A 21,803-nucleotide genomic window follows, 5' to 3' on the forward strand; every position below is an offset into this window, starting at 1 on the left:
ACAGTGGGGGGTGCAATACCAGAACACCCGAGCACCACATACTTTTGCAAGTGCAAGTGCTTGTTGGCAATTCTGCAACAAGTACATTGGGCTCCAAAAAGCCCCAACCTGTGGCAACTTCTCCTATAAAAATCTTCAACCACCTCGCACAGAATGCTCCGTGGCCTACTGTTTTGTGAAGCTGCTGAGGTCCTATTGTGACTCCTATGCCTCCGGCCTGTGGGTCCAATTGAGGATCAACTTTGCTTTTTTTGGGCTTCCCTGATTACTCATGCCTGCACTGACTCCCCTCTGTGTGCACTCGACATCCTTTGTGGGACTGCTCGTGTCTGGCTCCTGGTTGTCCTCTAAGTCGCCTGGTCCCCTAGTCACTCCCAAGTGTCCTAGACTCTGTCCTCTCTGCTTTCAGGTACTCCTTGACAACAATCCACATTTAGATTCCAATGGACTCTTTCAACCCTTCCAGCAGTGGCTCGTCTTCTAGGTCCTCCATTGGGTTCGAAGACGGTTTCTAACACCACTTCACACTTATGCACCAGGGTCCCCTGGGATACATAACTTGTGTACTTCGGTATCCACAGGTGGGGTGGCTCTCCAATCTTCTGTCTTACCCAGGGTTTCTTCAAAGCCCACTGGGAAGGGTCCTTAAACTCTAAAATTTCAACCACAACTTTCACATAGACTTGTACAGAGCAGTCAGTTGTGTTCCTGCACTGCACAGGCACTACGTGGGGTCCCTATCTACTCACCTTGGGTGGTTCCTTGGGGTCCAAGCAATTCTATGTCCTCTCAACACTTTTCTGACTCAAGTTGTAGTTCTTATACCACTTTCTTAGTATATGGTTTGGTCCCCCCATGGGGCCCACTGTGCATTAGTGCTATTTACTGTCATTTATTTGCTGAAGTATTTTGTGCTTTGTGTCTATCTCCATGTGACAGATACTGTAATGTACTAGATAGTGTTATATAATAAATACATATTTTTTTATGACTACTGTGTGGTTCTCTTTTCATTTAATATATACTATAAGATAGCATTCTGGTAAAACAAGCTGCTTTACACTCCTTCTAGACTAATCCTGAAGACTGCTCTCCACAGCTACCACTTGGATGGCTTTCTAAGGTTGTCTGAGACCTCTTAAATCACCAAAAGGGTTGTCTGAGACCGGTGCATAGTGCCCACTTTAATTAGAGAACATCATATACCAGGCCAGCTTCTCACACCAAAGGCGACTCATTATTTGCAGGAATTATGGTCATTGCCATCAAGGGACTGGTAGAGCAATATAAAGACAGGGACAGTTTCCTTATCAAGCCCATCAAAAAAGTTAAACCCAAAAGCATCGTCATCTCATCCAGATTTGTGGGAGTCCACCGGGTAGATCTAGAGCGGCCTAAATCTGGCACTGTTGTCACTCAAATACTGTTCCGCATACTAATTAGTCCGTCCAACAATCTCAGCCAAAAATACATTGTCCATAAGCAACTGAAATAAATGTATAGACAAAAAAGTTTCACAATTCAGTCGAAACCCTGCAACACCACTAAAGGCAGACAACAGTGGCTGCACCATGTTTAGATCAACCCAGAGCCCTGCACTTCCAATTGGAAGTCTTGCATCCCCAGGCTGCAATCCAGATGCCTCTTGCTGCACCATCGACACAAAAGTGTCCTCCTCTAAAACAGGCACTTCATACGCTCCACGAGTAGCTTCATCCGCACTGAGAGTAGCTTCATCATCAGATAATTCCTTGTGGACAGAAAATTCACTGTCAGAATCTTGTACTTCCTCCTCTGCCTCAGATGCACTGTCAGTCTCATAATCATGGTCAGAAGAAGATTCAAAAAGCATACCAACAACCTGCTGAGCAGTAATCCTGTGGCTAGCTATAAACCTTACTAATAAAGGTGACTTGACATACTGGTCAACAACAACAAAAATGTTGTAAAATAAGTAATAAACAAAATATGGCTTTATCACAGACCTATACTCCAAAACGATACCACTCACATGCCAGAAGCAGATAGATTCACCATCGCCTACTTTGCACAGACACAGCAAGGACCAACAATATCCCACTAAAAAAGAAAAAGAAAATTACACATAAGACAATACAATCTACATCATGTTCAAATCCGAGGAGAATTTCATACTCAAAACATAAGCTAAATATGATGCTATTATGACACTACTTACAAAAAATACATTCATGCATGACAATAATACTCATTTGGAGTAAACACAACAAAAATGTTTTTCTTACCAAACACATTCAACTATGCAAACTGCAGATCAACCACTGCCGAAACCACACACAGGAATCCCATCAACGCAATCAAAAGCTTTGCACTAGAATAAAAAGGAGGACTAAAACTGGCAGGCTCTCCGCAGCCAACATTGACTCCCTCCACTCCGTCACATTGCTACACTGGTGACTCTCTTTTCGGATGCCATTGGGGATTGTTGTGGATGCAGACACCCTGTTCGTGTTGCTTGCTGGGGGCTGCACGCTGTCTACTGACTGAATTGGGGACCCAGGCATTTGTCCCTCTCGTTGTTGCTAAAATTAAAAGGCAAAGCTAAAAGGCAGAAGAGAGGTGATAAAGGGTGCATGAGAGAGAGGAGAAAAGAGAATTGTGGAGTTTAACCCTTGACTGGGACCACTCATTGATTAATGTGGGTTGGTTCATATGAATATCTGTTTCTACCTTGGCCAATTGCTGTGTCAATAGAGCAGTTAGAGCTCTTCTTTTAGAGCAGATCCGGGCGAGTGCGGAAGTAACCCAGCTAGGCTTGCTCTCCACCGTGTGTTCCCCACTTCTGGCCTTATACCACAATGGGCCTTTTATTACCAGCAGGCCTGGTGCCTAAATATTTTACATACGTTTCTTGTCAACAGAGCAAGATGACAGCTCGGATATTATGCTCAGGTAGATTTAATAATATGAGAGCATGCAAAAAATCTAAGTACAACTCAATACAATAAGTTTGCTCATACCACTCTTTTGAAAGGTTTGTACTCAATCTTTTCCTTTTTCAGATAAGATAATACTTCATCAATCACCAAGCATGAATCTCCCCTCTCGAATTCAGAGACCAATAACTCCTCCTCTTTTGCTGAAGCAAATGTTAATCTACCCCTATCTCCTGCTCAGCACTCTTCTGTCTCACATGCTATTAATTTGGGATCTGAGAAGTCCAGTATTTTTCATTATGAGGATTTCACATTACCAGACTTGGATATACATTGGAGAAAACATTCCCTTATAATGGCTGGCTCCGCTAAGACACCCTCTGGCTTGACACAGACTGCTGGTTTAAATCTATTCAGTAGTAATATGTCGGATCAATCATCAATACCACTTCGGACATCGGAAACTCCTGACTTAGAAATGCTTGGGAACCTGTCTTGTAACCTCCCTGGTCAATGCACACAAGTATCTGAGTCTCTTATGTATATAGAAAGAGTCTTGTCAAGTGGTTTAGCTCTTTTGGAAAAATCAGTAAACAATTTTAACCATATCCAAGATATTTTATTGGTAATAAAGGAAGGAGATGCCATGCCCAAAGGAGTAGGAGGTGTTTCAAAATCAAGTAGCCTAAAATGAGGCATGCAGTACGCTTAGACTTCTGGTCCAGAAGAGCGCCGCCATTTCCATACTTCATGTTTTCAATCAGGGGTCACAAGCCGGCAAACTGCAAGTTAAGTTAAGTCGGTAGTGGCTTCTAGGAAGAAGAAACAAATGAAAGTCCTACCTATTCATTAAACAATCATTTGACTCTGATCCCACGAGCTCTGTTGTTACCAGTACGTCAATGAAGGCTCTCAGCACACTGAAACCTTCCCTATTTTTAAACTCCATACCCAGCCCACATGAGGACTCTGAAAAACTAAAGGAAAATCTAAAACAAAAAAAAATAGGTCTTGTGAAAAAAGAACAAACAGTGAATCTGTAATAAAAGTGCAAGAAAGCTTTGATTCCAAGAACTGAGCGAGTCTGGTGCCTTGATTCCAAAAACCCATGGGAGAATCCAACTAACTCTCACAGCAACCTTTCTCTTCCAGGTGCCAAAGAAAGTCCGGCTGCAATGATTGATTACTGCACCATAATAAATCCATCAGATATAGGAGAAGCTGACACACACAGAACAAACCAAGGGTCCTCTGAATTGCAGTCAATGTTCCGAAATCCACGGGTTGAACTTTTTTGTGCAGCTTCGCAAGAAGATATGCATCCTTCATGGTCTGATGGATATGTTCATCCACTTCCCTTTTTTCCTGCTGATACGTTTGTGCTAGAGTTTGTGGCTTTGCTTTCTTGTGACATAATTATGAATTGTTCCTTCTTATTAACTTGTTTTGCTGAGACTGAGAACTTGAAGATGATACAAACTAATGATATTTCTTTGGTTTCCCTAAGGTATCTTCCTGCAGCTCAATTCCACTCTAAATTTGTTACAAATTTGATTCTCAAAAATAGTGACTCAATTTCAATTTCAAAAAGACTTTATTCAATTGCTTTTTGAGACAGTCATAAAAGTACATAAAAACACTTCATTCATTAAATACAGTAACATTTCATTGACAATACATCATTAGATGTAATGTTAAAAGTTTCATCATACAAGCAATCGTACTAGTCTCCGTAATTAGTAAGTAATAGATTGACTGTGGCTAAGCACTTTTTTTACAAACATGCCTATCCTTCAGACTCTATGTACATCGTCCAGGAGCTGCAGTGCAAGAAGTGACTCACTTTACTGTAGAGGAACTGATGTAATCCCCGTATTCAGGGAAAACAAAATGGCCAATCATTGTCAAAAGATTTTGAAATCGTCAATCACAGAGCAGCAATTACTCCCCGTAATGTGTTATCTGCAGTTGATTTAAAATCTTTACATGTCTCTGTGATAAATGGTGGGAGGCTTGTAAAGCACTACCCTATCACCTGGAGTTTTCCTCTACTCCTGAAGAAAGTGAGTGTAGGAAGTGGAACTGGCAACTGGCTCACTCAATTGTGCCCATACATCGGACCACATTGGGCCACATATTTAATTCTCACAATTAGCAATAACTTAAAAATAGTTCCCTGGAATGTAGCTGGTCAATTGTCTTCTCCGGAAAAGCTGAACTTTTTACAAAGTCTAAAAGTAGATATAATTTTCTTTCAAGAAACCTGCTGCCAGACTGACTTTGCATGCGATGATTACTTTGTCCTAAGTTGCAATACCTCCCTATCTAAGGAAGGGCATGAGAAGGGAGGGATAGCCATTTTGTTGAGCAATGACATGCAGTGGCTAAGCAATAGTTATAAAGACCCCTCCAATCCCTTCCAAGCAGTAAAGATTATTCAATCAGCTGATGGAAGGGTGAAAGGCTCACTAATAGTGATAAATACATATATCCCCCCAGATAAAAATGAAAACCAGATGCTCCCTGATATTTTCTCCTTTCTGACGAAAGTCATGAAACATGATGAGAAATATCAAGTTCTGTTGGCTGGAGACCAAATCTGTAAATCACTCTATTCACTTAATTCTGGACCAAGCAGCTCTTTAGATCCCTCTTCTAGTGTTCCCCCCAAATTTGAGAACTAACAAAAGAGGGCCCTGTCTCCTTAATCATCTAAGAATGAGAGAGTGTGTGATAGTAAATGGCAGATTCAACCAAGATTCCCCCTCTCATTTAACTCATAAATCTCCACAGGGTTTTTCTATAATTGACTACATTATCGCCTCTTATTCCACCTTTCATCTTTTAACCGATTTGTAAGTAGTAGATTCTATATTTAGTGACCACAGATTGATGGTCCTCTCTCTACAGTTTAATCTGCACCCTGTGGAGTCATGGAAAATCGATAATTCTTGCGCTAAATGTGATAGGATTACGAGTAGGATGCAGTAGTCACCATACAAGAGCTCTAATCAAAAAGGGATTTCTTAGAGAGGGCTGTCTTTGACGTAGATTTATGGAGTATGGACATCCTTCATCAGTTTTCCCATTTTCCTGGATAGCAATGCGCATGCGCGGCCGCCCGCGCATGCGCATTGGTATTGGTATCCAGGAAGGGACGCTATTCAATGAGGGAGCCCCGGACGAGCCCCGGACAAGGTAAGTGCTTTAAAATTGTTTTAATCAGTGTAATTGCTTAAATAAAGTATGTAGGGGAGAGTGGGAGGGAGGTGCGTAGTGGGGCTACGCGGAGTGCGGGAGTGGGCGTAGCTTCTCACCCTCTCCGCCCACTACGCCCAGGGTTACAAGCTGTGTGTCTAGCTCTATGGCATATTCCTTCCCATTCTCTGTGGCTCAGTGCCCTCCCTATGTCTATTTCCCACCTGGCTCGGCCTGCATTGTACATGTGCTTATTTCACGAGTTTAGCAGAGTGTATAGTTCTGAGATTAGTTTCTTGTCTGAGGACTTAGACAAAAGCCATTTTTCATATTGGGTGAGATATCTCTGCACATTGGGCCTATTTTGTGGCTGTAATTCCCAGTGTCGGAGTTGCAGGTATCTTAGCCTCTCCATTTTGGTATACCATAGTCAGCTTGAACCCATAGGAAGGGGAGCAGCCCCTCTACGTCAAAGATATGACCCAGAGCACGGCACTCCGAATGGCACCACAGCATAAACTTGGTTTCCCCTACTCCCTACTCGAACTCTGGGTTGTCAAATAGTGGGGTCAAGGGGAAGGGGAAAGTTGTCAAGTTGTGTCTAGTGCTGGTCTGATCCCATGCCACCATTGTTGTTTGCGCTATGGGAGACAAATACAGGTTCTGTGGTGTGTGAGATTTCTTAGGGAAGGGGACCTTCGGCAGTGATGTTCCGGCCACTGCCCTCTCCTAGAATAACCAGTACTTCTCTGATTGGCCCAATTCCATTCCGCTAGGTATCTCAACTGTGCTGCATAATAATAATAATAAAGTTGGAGATCAGGAATCCCCAACCCTCCTTCGCTAGGTGAAAGGAAGCTAATGTCTTTTTTCATCCATGGTTACGGCCCGACAAATGAATTCCAGATTCTCCATCTGCATCTTATGAATCAAACCGTAAGGTGGCTGCAAGGGGAGAGTCTGGAACAGATATAAGATATTCGGTGAGAACCATCATTTTAAAGCGGTTACTCTGCCCAGCCACAAAATCGGGTGATGTTTCCACATTTTGATGTCAAAACGGATTTGCCTATGTAGGTTGTGGTAATTGACAGCGGCAGTGGCTTGTGTTGTTGATGCTAATTGAATTCCCAGATAGGAAATGGTGGTGTGCGACCACTGTATAGGGTGCTGATTCTGAAATCGTTCCACCATTTGAGGTGGAAGGGAGAGGTTGAGTGCTACGGATTTCCCTACATTCACTTTGAACACTAAAGCCCTGCCGAAGGATTCCAATTCCTCGAGGAAAGCATCTAGGCCGGTGCCTGGGTTGTCTAGCGTCACCAGGACATCATCTGCATAGAGGCTAATGGTGTGTTTGTTCCCCCAAATGGTACTCTGGAGATGTTCAAACTCTCTGGGCTAGCTGCTCATACCTCATACCTTGCCTCATTCCTCTGCCTATCTGAAACGGCGCCAACATGTGACCATTGATTCTAACCGCTGCCGTGGGAAAACGATAACAGTTTAGGATCTGAGTCTTCATCCTCTCCTCCAAGCCAAAGTGAGTCAGAACCTGTTCGAGGTAGCTCCAGTGCATCCTATCAAATGCTTTTTCAGCATCTATGGTCAGTGGCATGTATTTGCCCGATGATCTGGATGCCTTCTCTATGATGTGAAGAACCCGTTTGGTGCTATCACTTGTTTGTCTCTGAGGGATGAAGCCCGTCTGATCGGGGTCAACCAGGGCGGGCATCTATGTGCTCAGTCTGTGGGCTAGTATTCCTGTGTATATTTTCAGGTCTACATTTAAAAGCGAGATGGGCCAGACCAAACTACAGTATGTTTTTTCTTACTCCGGCTGGGGATGGCTATGATTACGGCCTCCAGCATCGATGGTGAGATTGCGCGGGTCCCGCAAATGTGTTTAAGAGCCGAGTCAGAAGTGGTGCAACCATCGGACAGAACGTTTTGTGGGAGGCTGCTGTGAAGCTTTCTGGGCCTGGGGATTTTACTAGTTTTAATCGGGAAACTGCAGCGATAACCTCCTCGATACGGATGCCTCTGTTCAAGTGCTCAGTTTTCTCTGGTGTTAGTGTGCCTGACTGCTCACCTAGCAGATCATTATCGCTCTCTGTCCTAACTAGCATTTGGCCTGAGTAAAGGTGCGCGAAAAACTCCTGACACAAGGTCCCCTTCTTGATCATGTACCGCCTGGACGCCTTGCCTCTGTCATCTCTTGCGCAATTTGTGTGCTAAGATGCAGCCACATTTGGCTGCCCTACATAAAAGGAGTGAGGCAGACGAAGGGCTGCGTACTCTGCCCGATCGATCGCTGCTAATTGTGCTCACAGGGCCGAGAGTTGATGCCAATTTCTGGGAGCCCCTGTCTTCTGGTGGGTGTGCTCCAGTTCTTGTATATGCTGGGATAGGCCTTCACAATGAATTTGCCCCAGATAATGGTTTTAAGCGCCTCCCAAAGTGTTGCCATGCATATCTCCGGAGTGTCATTGTGTGGGAGGTAGTCCTCTATAGCCCGTTGAATTTGTGTGACTACTTCTGGGTGTTGTAAAAGTGTGTCTCTCAGGAGCCACTTTCAAAAGGAGTGCTGCATAGGGGAGAGTGACAGTGTGACCAGCACCTCTGGGTGATCTGATAGTGTTGCTGTGAGTATCTCTGTGTTTACTGCGAGTGTGTGAATGTCCTTGGTGCCAATAAGGTAGTCAAGCCTGGCGTATGTTTTGTGTGCATTAGAGAAAAAGGAGTATTCACTAGCTTAAGGGTGGGCTGATCTCCAGAGGTCTATTAGATACAGTTCCCTCATCAGGGTTTGACCTTCCGTTGACAAGGCGCCTGCTGTCCATGTCGTTGGCCCGATCTGTCTAGAATATTGTTGAATACCAAGTTAAGGTCCTCCCAATAGTAATTTAGGCTCGTCCGTAGCTGTTGCCTTCATCAGTGCCATGTGGAGGAATTTCTCTTGTCCCTTGTTCGGTGTGTATATCGGACTTATAATCAGTGTCTGGCCACCCAATGTTAATCTACAAGTAAGGAGCCTCCCTTTAATTTCAGCCTCTTTCTGACCCATTTTAGCCCTAAAAGCTCGGGACCCCAAAATAGCCACCCCACAGTTTTGGTAGGGCATGAGGAGAACAATTGAATGGGGAACAAACATGCCTTGAGACTGTAAGCAGTCTCTAGGAAGGAGGTAGGTTTCCTGCAAGAGACAGATGTCTGCCTTCGTGCTTTCTAGGTACGATATTATCACTCTGCGCTTCACCGGATTATTAAATCCACTCACGTTGAGGGTGAGTGTTTTAAGATTGGTAGGTTGCATTGCTTAGGATGGGCGAAATGTCTAGTGTGTAAACCCTGGAGACTAATAACCCTGGCTGCTCTCTACCTTTCTGCATGATATTCCCCTGAGCCCCTATGATAACCCTTTCGGTGCAATTATATGGTGAATGGAGGACCCTAAAACTAACCCCCACAAATTCTATAAAAAGGTAAACTGGGTTAACTAATAAAATGTACAAAGCCAGTCATTCAGCCATTCGTGGCGACCAGGAAGTAAAATTAGGGTCCATATTCTGTCCGATCTCTTTTTTTTTTTACAGAGTTTTATATAGTGCAAACTTGACCCGAATCGGGTATCAGAGTGCTTTACATAGTACCAGTTGCATTACATGAGGACACATTTATTTTTGTTAGGCACGGGGAGATTCAGTGATTTGCCCAGATTCACAGGATGTTCAGGGTCATTGCCGAGACTTGAACCCAGTTCCCCAGATTCGAGGTGGACTGCCCTAGCCGTTAGGCCAACTCCTCTTCCCTTGGTGCCTGCTCTGCCCAACGCAGATCTGTTGACTGGGTGTGAGTATTTGATTGGTTCAGATGCCCCGTCCATCACCACCCCCTTTTGTACCGCTTTGTTCGCCATAAGTTGGCAGGGTATGCACAGGCGTGAGTCCCTTGCTCACTTTGCCACTGGATTCAAGCAAGCCGGGCTGAAGGCGGCTGAAATGCCAGAAACCAGTCCCCGGAAGCTTGTTTCCGGTCCAGGGACGGCATGGCTTGGCTATTTGGGCTGGACTGTTCCCATGAGGCACAGGGTCAGACTGATTTGCATATGGCCATGTCTGAATTGGGGTGGCAGCGTGGGCTAAAGAATGGTGATGAATTAAACCCAGATATGTTGACTGGGTGTGAGTATTTGATTGGTTCAGATGCTCCGTCCATCACCACCCCCTTTTGTACCGCTTTGTTCGCCATAAGTTGGCAGGGTATGCTCAGACGTGAGTCCCTTTCTCACTTTGCCACTGGATTCAAGCAAACCTGGCTGAAAAAAGACAGCTGAAATGCCAGAAACCGGTCCTCGGAAGCTTGTTTCCGGTCCAGGGAAGGCATGGCTTGGAAGTTCGGGCTGGACAGTTCCCATGAGGCACAGGGTCAGACTGATTTGCATATGGCCATGTCTGAACTGGGGTGCCAGAGCAGGTTTAAGAATGGTAATAGATTAAACCCAGATCTGTTGACTGGGTGTGAGTATTTGATTGGTTCAGGTGATCCGTCCATCATCACCCCCTTTTCAACCGCTTTGTTCGCCATAAGTTGGCAGGGTATGCTCAGATGTGGGTCCCTTGCTCACTTTGCCACTGGATTCAAGCAAGCCGGGCTGAAGACGGCTGAAATGCCAGAAACCGGTCCTCGGCAGCTTGTTTCCGGTCCAGGGAAGGCATGGCTTGGCAGTTCGGGCTTGACTGTTCCCATGAGGCACAGGGTCAGACTGATTTGCATATGGCCATGTCTGAACTGGGGTGGCAGAGTAGGCTAAAGAACAGTGATGGATTAAACCCAGATCTGTTGACTGGGTGTGAGTATTTGATTGGTTCAGATGCTCCGTCCATCACCACCCCATTTTGTACCACTTTGTTCGCCATAAGTTGGCAGGGTATGCTCAGACGTGAGTCCCTTGCTCACTTTGCCACTCAATTCAAGCAAACCGGGCTGAAGACGGCTGAAATGCCAGAAACCGGTCCTCGGAAGCTTGTTTCCGGTCCAGGGAAGGCATGGCTTGGCAGTTCGGGCTAAACTGTTCCCATGAGGCACAGGGTCAGACTGATTTGCATATGGCCATGTCTGAACTGGGGTGGCAGAGTGGGCTAAGGAACTGTGATGGACTAAACCCAGATCTGTTGACTGGGTGTGAGTTTTTTATTGGTTCAGATGCTCCGTCCATCACCACCCCCTTTGGAACCTCTTTGTTCGCCATAAGTTGGCAGGGTATGCTCAGACGTGAGTTCCTTCCTCACTTTGCCACTGGATTCAAGCAAGCCGGGCTGAAGACGTCTGAAATGCCAGAAACCGGTCCTCGGAAGCTTGTTTCCAGTCCAGGGAAGGCATGGCTTGGCAGTTCGGGCTGGACTGTTCCCATGAGGCACAGGGTCAGACTGATTTGCATATGGCCATGTCTGAACAGCGGTGGCAGAGTGGGCTAAAGAACGGTGATGGATTAAACCCAGATCTGTTGACTGGGTGTGAGTAGTTGATTGGTTCAGATGCTCCGTCCATCACCACCCCCTTTTGTACCGCTTTGCTTGCCATAAATTGGCAGGGTATGCTCAGGCGTGAGTCCCTTGCTCACTTTGCCACTGGATTCAAGCAAGTCGGGCTGAAGACGGCTGAAATGCCAGAAACCGGTACTCGGAAGCTTGTTTCCGGTCCAGGGAAGGCATGGCTTGGCAGTTCGGGCTGGACTGTTCCCATGAAGCACAGGGTCAGACTGATTTGCAAATGGCCATGTCTGAACTGGGGTGGCAGAGTGGGCTAAAGAATGGTGATGGATTAAACCCAGATCTGTTGACTGGGTGTGAGTATTTGATTGGTTCAGATGCTCCGTCCATCACCACCCCCTTTTGTACCGCTTTGTTAGCCATAAGTTGGCAGGGTTTTGAGGAAACTGACACTCCTGAGGCGGAAGGCGGGAGCAATGCTTGTTTATTTTTTTAACAAATTGTATATTCTTTTTACTTTTAATCTTACCTGACTGCTCTCTTTGCTTGGCACTTTCCCCTGGGAACAGCACACAGGAAACTCCCGCGCAGCGGAGGTTAGCACTGCCTTGGGTCGGCTAATTAGTCGCCGCCATCACCAACAAGCCAACAGGCCACGCCCACTGATGGGAGGCCACGCCCCCTTTTCAAAAAACGCCCTACAAAAGCCGTGCTGCCTGCAAGCCCGCGCTTTGAGGAAACTGACACTCCTGAGGCGGAAGACGGGAGCAACGCTTGTGTATTTTTTAACAAATTGTATATTGTATTTACTTTTAACCTTACCTGACTGCTCTCTTTGCTGGGCACTTTCCCCTGGGAACAGCACACAGGAAACTCCCGCGCAGCGGAGGTTAGCACTGCCGTGGGTCGGCTAATTAGTCGCCGCCATCACCGACAAGCCCACAGGCCACGCCCACTGACGGGAGGCGACGCCCCTCCTCTCTCCCTATAAATGTGCACCTCCCAGACGCGCAGCGGACGAGCGCAGCGGGCGCGCCTAAGGCAAGCCCGTCTGCGCCCGTCCGTGAGCGTCCGGGACCCGGGGCCATAGACTTTGGACACAATTTTACCTACTCTGCCTCTGATTTAGTTGCACTTAGACCTACTGGAAATTCGTGGCAGTCATTATCTCCACACACATTAAAACGCACTTCTCAGCTTGGCATTTCTAAAGTTATCCCAGCTGTCGACTCTCTGCCCATGAACTCACCGCGCATAGATCATGGTATACCTAATAAACCTATGCCATAGTTCCGTTGCATCTACCTCAATACACGGTCTATGATCAAACACCAGGTAGACATCTTTCTTTTATTGACCTATGAAAAACCAGACATTCTTCTTTTGACAGAAACTTGGTTTACTCCTGACTCACTACCAGACATACTCGTATCTCTCCCCTCTGATTATTATATTCTTTCAGCCAACTGCCCACCCGGGAAAACAGGGGGAGGAGTAGCTGCTATTATTCTTAAAACCCATCAGTTCAGAGAATATTGTCATCAAGTTAGATACTGATAGTGGGGCGTTATTACTAGTTTTACTATACCGTCCTCCTCAGTTTATGGCCATGTTTCGTTCACTTTTAGCAGAACAACTGGCTTCATGTGTTATTAATTACTCCAAAATTATCTTAATCGGGGATTTGAACTATTGGTTTGACAATGTGGCATTAGACTCTCAAGCAGCAGAACTCAAGGACTTATTATCAGACATAAACCTGAAACAGCATATACATTCTCCTACTCATCAGAAGTGCCATAGTCTGGATCAAATCTGGTCATACAATTTGTCTCTACCTTCGCTCTCCATACGTCCTTGTAGTTGGTCAGACCACTTTTTTATACATTTTTCATTTATAATCAATGGGACTGCCAAACCTAGGCCACAGGCGGGCAGAGAAATTCGGAAATGGAAGTCTCTGGACTTACCTTCATTTTTAAACACTCTAGCCACTACCCTTCCCCCTCAATATGAGGATATAGAATCCAGTGAAAAAGCACTTTCACAATGGCTGTGTCAAGCAGCAGATCTTCACGCTCCCCTGGTAAGCTTCCCCAGATCACGGGGGAGGGATGCCCACAAATGGTTCACTCCAGAACTGAAGAAATGAAATTAAAACTTAAGATCAGACAAAAAGAAAGGAAATGGAGAACTAACTATTTCTCACAGGATAAAGAGATCTATTGCTCCGCTAGGAAAACATATCAAAAAATTCTTTTACAACATAAAACTGATTATTTTTCGGCAAAGATCATGAACTCTCTGAATAAATCAAAAGAGATATTCAATATAGTGAACGATCTTTGTAATGATGACAGGACAGCTCCCCCGACAATTCCTACCCAAAAATTATGTGACTCTTTGAATGAGTTTTTTAGGGAAAAAATCATCACCATAAAACAGAATATAATCAGCTCTCCTACTTTGACCCCATTAGACGACATATTTTACAATCCCCTTACACTAGATACCTTTTCTCGCATTGAGCCTAAAACCTTTCCTGAACTCTTTATGCGTGTCAAATCTGGATCGCCTGATGATATCTGCCCGCCGCATATTTTTTAAGAAATAGGACTTGGCATCCCTCAAAGTATTCTCCCTTTATTAAATGAATCACTTGCACAGGGCAAGGTACCCAGTAGGTTCAAGCGTGCTCTGCTGATCCCTTTAACTGAAAAATCCGGCATTGATCCACACGACCTTACGAATTACAGGCCGATCTCCCTTTTACCCTATGTATCAAAAATTCTGGAAGCCCATGTCTCTAACTGTCTCTCAAAATTCATCGAATCAACTGAATATCTGGAACCGAACCAGGCAGGCTTTCGCCCATGCCATTCGACAGAGACAGTGATACTTGCGGTCCAGAATACCCTGAGATCTATCGTAGACAGAGACGTTCACCAGGCATTGGTCCTCCTTGATCTGTCGGCTGCGTTCGACTCGGTTGACTATTCTATTCTTGTCAACCGTGTCGAGCAGGCCGGCCTCAGGGGCCCTGCTTTGGGCTGGCTGAAGTCCTTCATCTCTGAACTTATTCAATCTGTCAGATTGGGGACATGTACAGCCCCAAATACTGTTTCTACCTGTGGAGTTCCTCAGGGATCATCTTTGTCCCCGTTACTTTTTAATTTGTATTTACGCCCCCTACTGTATTCTCTGAAAAATCACAAAGTTACAATTTTTAACTATGTAGATGACTTGCAACTTGTTTTTTCACTGGACTCCCCTGACGCTGTGGAGGAATTTCAGGAAACTATGTCCCATATCCAGAGATGGATGAACCTGAACCACCTCAAACTTAACCCGGGCAAGACAGAACTTATCTTGTCCGGGAAAAGTGAAATCAGTTGGGGTCCCCATTTCTGGCCAACTAACATGGGAACTCCACCCACTAAATCCCACACAGTTAAGAGCTTAGGGGTGACTCTCAGTGAGGATCTATCGCTTAAAGGTCATATAAGGACGGTCAATCAATCAATCAAAGCATTTATATAGTGCACTACTCACCCGGAGGGTCTCAAGGCGCTGGGGGGAGGGGGTCCGCTACTGCTCGAACAGCCAGGTCTTGAGCTGCTTCCTGAAGGCGAGGTGGTCTTGGGTCAGGCGGAGGTGGGACGGGAGGGAGTTCCAAGTCTTGGCGGCCAGGTAGGAGAAGGACCTTCCTCCTGTGGTGGCTCTTCGAATGCGGGGGACGGCGGCGAGGGCGTGGCTGGTCGATCGAAGCTGGCGTTTGGGAGCGTAGAAGTTGAGGCGGCTGTTGAGGTATCCTGGGCCTTGGTTGTGTAGGGCTTTGTGTGCGTGGGTGAGGAGCCGGAAGGTGATTCTCTTGTTGACCGGGAGCCAGTGCAGGTCTCTCAGGTGTCCGGAGATGTGGCTGCGGCGGGGGATGTCCAGGATGAGTCGTGCTGAGGTGTTCTGGATCCGCTGAAGTCTCTTCTGGAGTTTGGCGGTGGTTCCGGCGTAGAGGGACTTGCCGTAGTCCAGACGGCTGGTGACGAGGGCCTGGGTGACCGTCTTCCTGGTCTCTGTGGGGATCCATCGGAAGATCTTACGCAGCATGCGCAGGATGTTGAAGCACGACGAGGAGACGGCGTTGACTTGTCTGGTCATGGAGAGGGAGGAGTCCAGGACGAAGCCCAGGTTGCGTGCGTGGTCTGTGGGTTTGGGTGCGCTGCCCAGGGCGGGGGGCCACCAGGAGTCGTCCCAGGCGGAGGGTGATGATCCCAGGATGAGGACTTCCGTCTTGTCCGAGTTCAGTTTCAGGCGGCTGTTCGACATCCATTTGGCTACGTCTGTCATCCCTTCGTGCAGGTTGGCTCTGGCGGTGGCGGGGTCGTTGGTGAGGGAGAGGATCAGCTGGGTGTCGTCGGCGTAGGAGATGATGTTGAGGTTGTGCTGGCGTGCGATGGTTGCGAGGGGGCTCATGTAGACGTTTAAGAGTGTTGGGCTGAGCGAGGAGCCTTGAGGAACGCCACAGATGAATTTGGTGGCCTCCGATCTGAACGGGGGGAGGCGGACTTTCTGTGTCCTTCCGGCGAGGAAGGAGATGATCCACTCCAGTGCCTTCTCCTGGATTCCGATGTTGCTGAGGCGCTGTACTAGGGTACGGTGGCATACAGTGTCGAAGGCCGCGGAGAGGTCCAGGAGGATGAGGGCCGCTGTTTCTCCGTTGTCGAGCAGGGCTCGGATGTCATCTGTAGCTGCGATCAGGGCGGTCTCGGTGCTGTGGTTGGCCCGGAAGCCAGACTGCGAGAGGTCGAGGGATCCGTTCGTCTCGAGGAAGGCGGCCAGTTGCTTGTTGACGGTCTTCTCGATGACTTTTGCCGGAAACGGGAGCAGCGAGATGGGGCGGTAGTTCTTGAGGTCGGTGGGGTCGGCTGATGGTTTCTTAAGTAGAGCGCTGAGTTCGGCGTGCTTCCAGCTCTCCGGGAAAGTGGCGGTGTCGAAGGAGGTGTTGATGATGTCCCGCAGGTGGGGTGCGATGACAGCGTCGGCCTTGTTGAAGACTTGGTGAGGGCAGGGGTATGTCGGAGATCCGGAGTGGTGGACGGTAGTTTCATCCAGTTTCTTTCAATTGAGAAAGATAAAGAAAATTGCTCACTTTCTAACCCATTCTGCATTGATTCAAGTAACTATCGCCTTAGTTTTATCCCGGCTTGACTTCTCAAATAGTTTGTATCTAGGCCTCCCAGTAGGTCAGCTAAAGAGATTACAGTACGTCCAGAACCAGGCAGCCAGGCTTATTTGTAAGCAACCTAAATGGCAATCCATTAGGCCAGGATTAGAAAATCTTCACTGGCTGCCCGTAGCCCAGAGAGTTGCATTCAAAGCCGGCTGCATTATTTTTAAAGACTTGCAGGGCAAGGGACCCAAATTCATAAGGAACTTGGTATGCAAATATACCCCTTTACGTAACCTTCGCTTGGCCCACCAAGAACTGTTAATGGTCCCCTTATTTAAGAAAAAACGTCAGGGCGGCAGTGGCTTTCATTTCCTTGCCGCCTCCTTATGGAACTCCTTGCCACTGTCTTTAAGACAGAGCGATACTCTTCTTACTTTCAGACAGGCCTTTAAAACATGGCTTTTTAGACAGGCCTATCCTTAAATAAGCGCGAAATGTACCCTTGCTAAATGTACTTAAGTGTTATGCTGTGCCCTCAAAAGTGCCCTAAAAAAAAACTTTGATAGCGCCATGAAGCCCACGGGCGTACGCGCGCTGAATAAATACAATTTAACATAACATAACATAACAGGGTACGCTCAGACGTAATTCCCTTGCCCAATTTGCCCCTGGATTCAAGCAAGCCGGGTTGAAGACGGCTGAAATGCCAGAAACCGGTACTCGGAAGCTTGTTTCCGATCCATGGAAGGCATGGCTTGGCAGTTCGGGCTGGACTGTTCCCATGAGGCACAGGGTCAGACTGATTTGCATATGGCCATGTCTGAACTGGGGTGGCAGAGTGGGCTAAAAAACGGTGATGGATTAAACCCAGATCTGTTGACTGGGTGTGAGTATTTGATTGGTTCAGATGCTCCGTCCATCACCACCCCCTTTTGAAGCGCTTTGTTCACCATAAGTTGGCAGGGTATGCTCAGACGTGAGTCCCTTGCTCACTTTGCCACTGGATTCAAGCAAACCTGGCTGAAGACAGCTGAAATGCCAGAAACCGGTCCTCGGAAGCTTGTTTCCGGTCCAGGGAAGTCATGGCTTGGCAGTTCGGGCTGGACTGTTCCCATGAGGCACAGGGTCAGACTGATTTGCATATGGCCATGTCTGAACTGGGGTGGCAGAGTAGGCTAAAGAATGGTGATGGGGGGGAGGAGCCAAGATGGCGCTCGGAGCGGACGTGTAGTCCCTCGGCTCCGGAGACCGTCTCCGCCTTTAAGCCTCTCCTGCCTGATATCCTGCGATATAGTGACTGATTTCGACAGCGGAAGCGATTCACTGACCCGTGACGAAATCCTGAAGTGTTTGCTCCTTGGCAAGTTGGAGAAATACTTGGGCGCAGCTGGCGGCCCGCATCGGCGTATGGACCGGGACCTCGCGTATCTATCGGAGCTGGCCATCAGACAAGCTCCTCCGGACTTGGTGACGGTGAGGTCCCGCTTTGCAGCTCGCATCGATCAGCGGACCCTGTACTCGCATCCTGTTGCGCTTTTTGCCCTGCGGCGCTTGCACCAGGCTACAACTTTGACGCTACGGACACTCGCGTTGTGCTTTGTGTGCTTATTGTCTGCATTTCGCCCCGCTACTAGCGCTGGACTTCCGACCTGCCCAGGTACTCGAAACTGAGCGGAGGGCGTATTTATCAGACTGCACTACTGTTTGCACTCAGGCTCCGGCATCGGCCTTCGTAGCACGCTTGGTTGTTCTTCTGTGGTGCGCGCCTGCTTTTACCCGGGGTCTCCCTGCCCAATGCTATGGCGGACATGCTGCTGTGTGTCGTGGTTGATTGGCCGTGAATGATGCTTTTGGCCTCACCATGTGGAGAACCGTGCCTGATACACTGTGTGCCCCCTCTTACAGCTCTGGGAGCGTTTTGGAAGCGGTCCTCTCCTTCCAATCTGAGGTTCTACGCTCTGGCTGCGCCCTGTTGGACAAAATGGAGGACATCCTCAGTTTTTCCACTTGCCCTAAAATGGCCGCCTCGCAGGGACTCAGCACCGCTCTTTGTTCCACCATCGCCTGTGCTCCGGTGGTGTCCAATGGAATTGCTGGCGCTCTCGTGACCCCAAGTCTGTCGCTGCCATTAGTCGCGGGAGGGTGGCTCCCGACATCGTATCTTTTGGAACCTTGGTGACGACGCAAGCCCTCCTTCCTCGCCATGTTTGCTGACCCCCGAGACTCGCTCCGAGGAGAGAGGTGCGCAGAGCTTTCCCTCCCTGCCCTGGCTACTCTGGGAGTGTTTGTGATGGCATACTCGGCGTTTTCTTTGGGACTCCTAGACTTCATCGCCCTGCCTGCACCTGGTCCCCTACAACGTGGTTTCTTCCCTGGCTTGCCGTCTACGCCTGCATTGGCTGCGTGGATCTGCGGTGGTGCGGAACGAACGGGACAAGGATAGACGCTTCCATTATTGGACTGCTGGATTTTGATTACGGATCGTGACGGATGGGGGCATGTTATCGGTACTTTGTTTATTGATATTGCCGCGGTGCTCCACTCCGTGCTCTGGGACCGTGGTATGCCATTGGGGCTACTGTTTCCTGTTCCTGTGCTATTCGGGTGGGCGGGGCGGCGAGGGATCTAGTCTCTTTCAGTGACTCGGACATGCATCGTTGGGGATAGAAGATTATAGCGGGGGTTTGTACTTGGATTGGGTGTTATTGCCTTACAGATACTGCGCGCTGCTGTTGCGCCTTCATTTTCTCTGCTTATTGGACATACTGTACTTGTTGAGTGTCAGACCGCTGTAGGAACTATTGGTACGACATGGTGGAGCTGGGGGACGGGTAGTGGGCTCCTCCCCACTTTTCTTTTTTCCGAGAGTTTTAGGATTCTCTCCTTTTCTCACTCTCTATCTTTCGGGACTCCTTTTCTTGGGCGACAGGCACACTGTTAGGGGGGGTTAGGCCGTAGCCAGCTGCAGGGGTGCAGGGTGGGGGGTACTTAGGGGGTGGGGATGCTTTCTTTTTGTTTTTGTTTTTTCTTTCTGTTCTATGGGCCTACTATTCTTTTTCCCTTTTTCCTTCCCTGGGGTTTAGACGCTTCCTTCCTGGGTGCCACGCAACGACTCTGATGTTTGTTTATGCTTCGAGATTACCTATCCTGATTGTTTTCTGCCGGTGTCGTCCTGTTGCACCACGTTCTCCTGTTCATGTCTATTCTACAAGGAAAACTTTTAAAACTAGACCTTATTCCTTCTGTAATGGATCCTTTGTACTTCAGTAAATTGTGATGTACTGTATATATGAGCCATGGGGCTCTTGTTGCTTTGTACTTGCCTTTCCTAATGAATAAAGGTCTTTAAAAAAAAAAAAAAAAAAAAAAAAAAAGAATGGTGATGGATTAAACCCAGATCTGTTGACTGGGTGTGAGTATTTGATTGGTTCAGATGCTCCGTCCATCATCACCCCCTTTTGAACCGCTTTGTTCGCCATAAGTTGGCAGGGTATGCTCAGACGTGAGTCCCTTCGTCACTTTGCCACTGGATTCAAGCAAGCCGGGCTGAAGACGGCTGAAATGCCAGCAACCGGTCCTCGGAAGCTTGTTTCTGGTCCAGGGAAGGCATGGCTTGGCAGTTCGTGCTGGACTGTTCCCATGAGCACAGGGTCAGACTGATTTGCATATGGCCATGTCTGAACTGGGGTGGCAGAGTGGGCTAAAGAACGGTGATGGATTAAACCCAGATCTGTTGACTGGGTGTGAGTATTTGATTGGTTCAGATGCTCCGTCCATCACCACCTCATTTTGTACCGCTTTGTTTGCCATAAGTTGGCAGGGTATGCTCAGACGTGAGTCCCTAGCTCACTTTGCCACTGGATTCAAGCAAACCGGGCTGAAGACGGCCGAAATGCCAGAAACCGGTCCTCCGAAGCTTGTTTCCTGTCCAGGGAAGGCATGGCTTGGCAGTTCGGGCTGGAATGTTCCCATGAGGCACAGCGTGAGACTGATTTGCATATGGCCATGTCTGGCCATGTCTGAACTGGGGTGGCAGAGTGGGCTAAAGAACGGTGATGGATTAAACCCAGATCTGTTGACTGAGTGTGAGTATTTGATTGGTTCAGATGCTCCGTCCATCACCACCCCCTTTTGTACCGCTTTGTCCACCATAAGTTGGCAGGGTATGCTCAGGCGTGAGTCCCTTGCTCACTGTGCCACTGGATATAAGCAAGCCGGGCTGAAGACGGCTGAAATGCCAGAAACCGGTACTCGGAAGCTTGTTTCTGGTCCAGGGAAGGCATGGCTTGGCAGTTCGGGCTGGACTGTTCCCATGAAGCACAGGGTCAGACTGATTTGCAAATGGCCATGTCTGAACTGGGGTGGCAGTGTGGGCTAAAGAACGGTGATGGATTAAACCCAGATCTGTTGACTGGGTGTGAGTATTTGACTGGTTCAGATGCTCCGTCCATCACCACCCCCTTTTGTACCGCTTTGTTTGCCATAAGTTGGCAGGGTATGCTCACACGTGAGTCCCTTGCTCACTTTGCCACTGGATTCAAGCAAGCCGGGCTGAAGACGGCTGAAATGCCAGAAACCGGTCCTCGGAAGCTTGTTTCCGGTCCATGGAAGGCATGGCTTGGCAGTTCGGGCCGGACTGTTCCCATGAGGCACAGGGTCAGACTGATTTGCATATGGCCATGTCTGAACTGGGATGGCAGAGTGGGCTAAAGAATGGTGATGGATTAAATCCAGATCTGTTGACTGGGTGTGAGTATTTGATTGGTTCAGATGTTCCGTCCATCACCACCCCCTTTTGAACCGCTTTGTTCGCCATAAGTTGGCAGGGTATGCTCAGACGTGAGTCCCTTGCTCACTTTGCCACTGGATTCAAGCAAACCTGGCTGAAGACGGCTGAAATGCCAGAAACCGGTCCTCGGAAGCTTGTTTCCGGTCCAGGGAAGGCATGGCTTGGCTGTTCGGGCTAGACTGTTCCCATGAGGCACAGGGTCAGACTGATTTGCATATGGCCATGTCTGAACTGGGGTGGCA

Source organism: Lissotriton helveticus, chromosome 7 (genome assembly GCF_964261635.1).
Source record: "Lissotriton helveticus chromosome 7, aLisHel1.1, whole genome shotgun sequence".
NCBI lineage: Eukaryota > Metazoa > Chordata > Amphibia > Caudata > Salamandridae > Lissotriton > Lissotriton helveticus.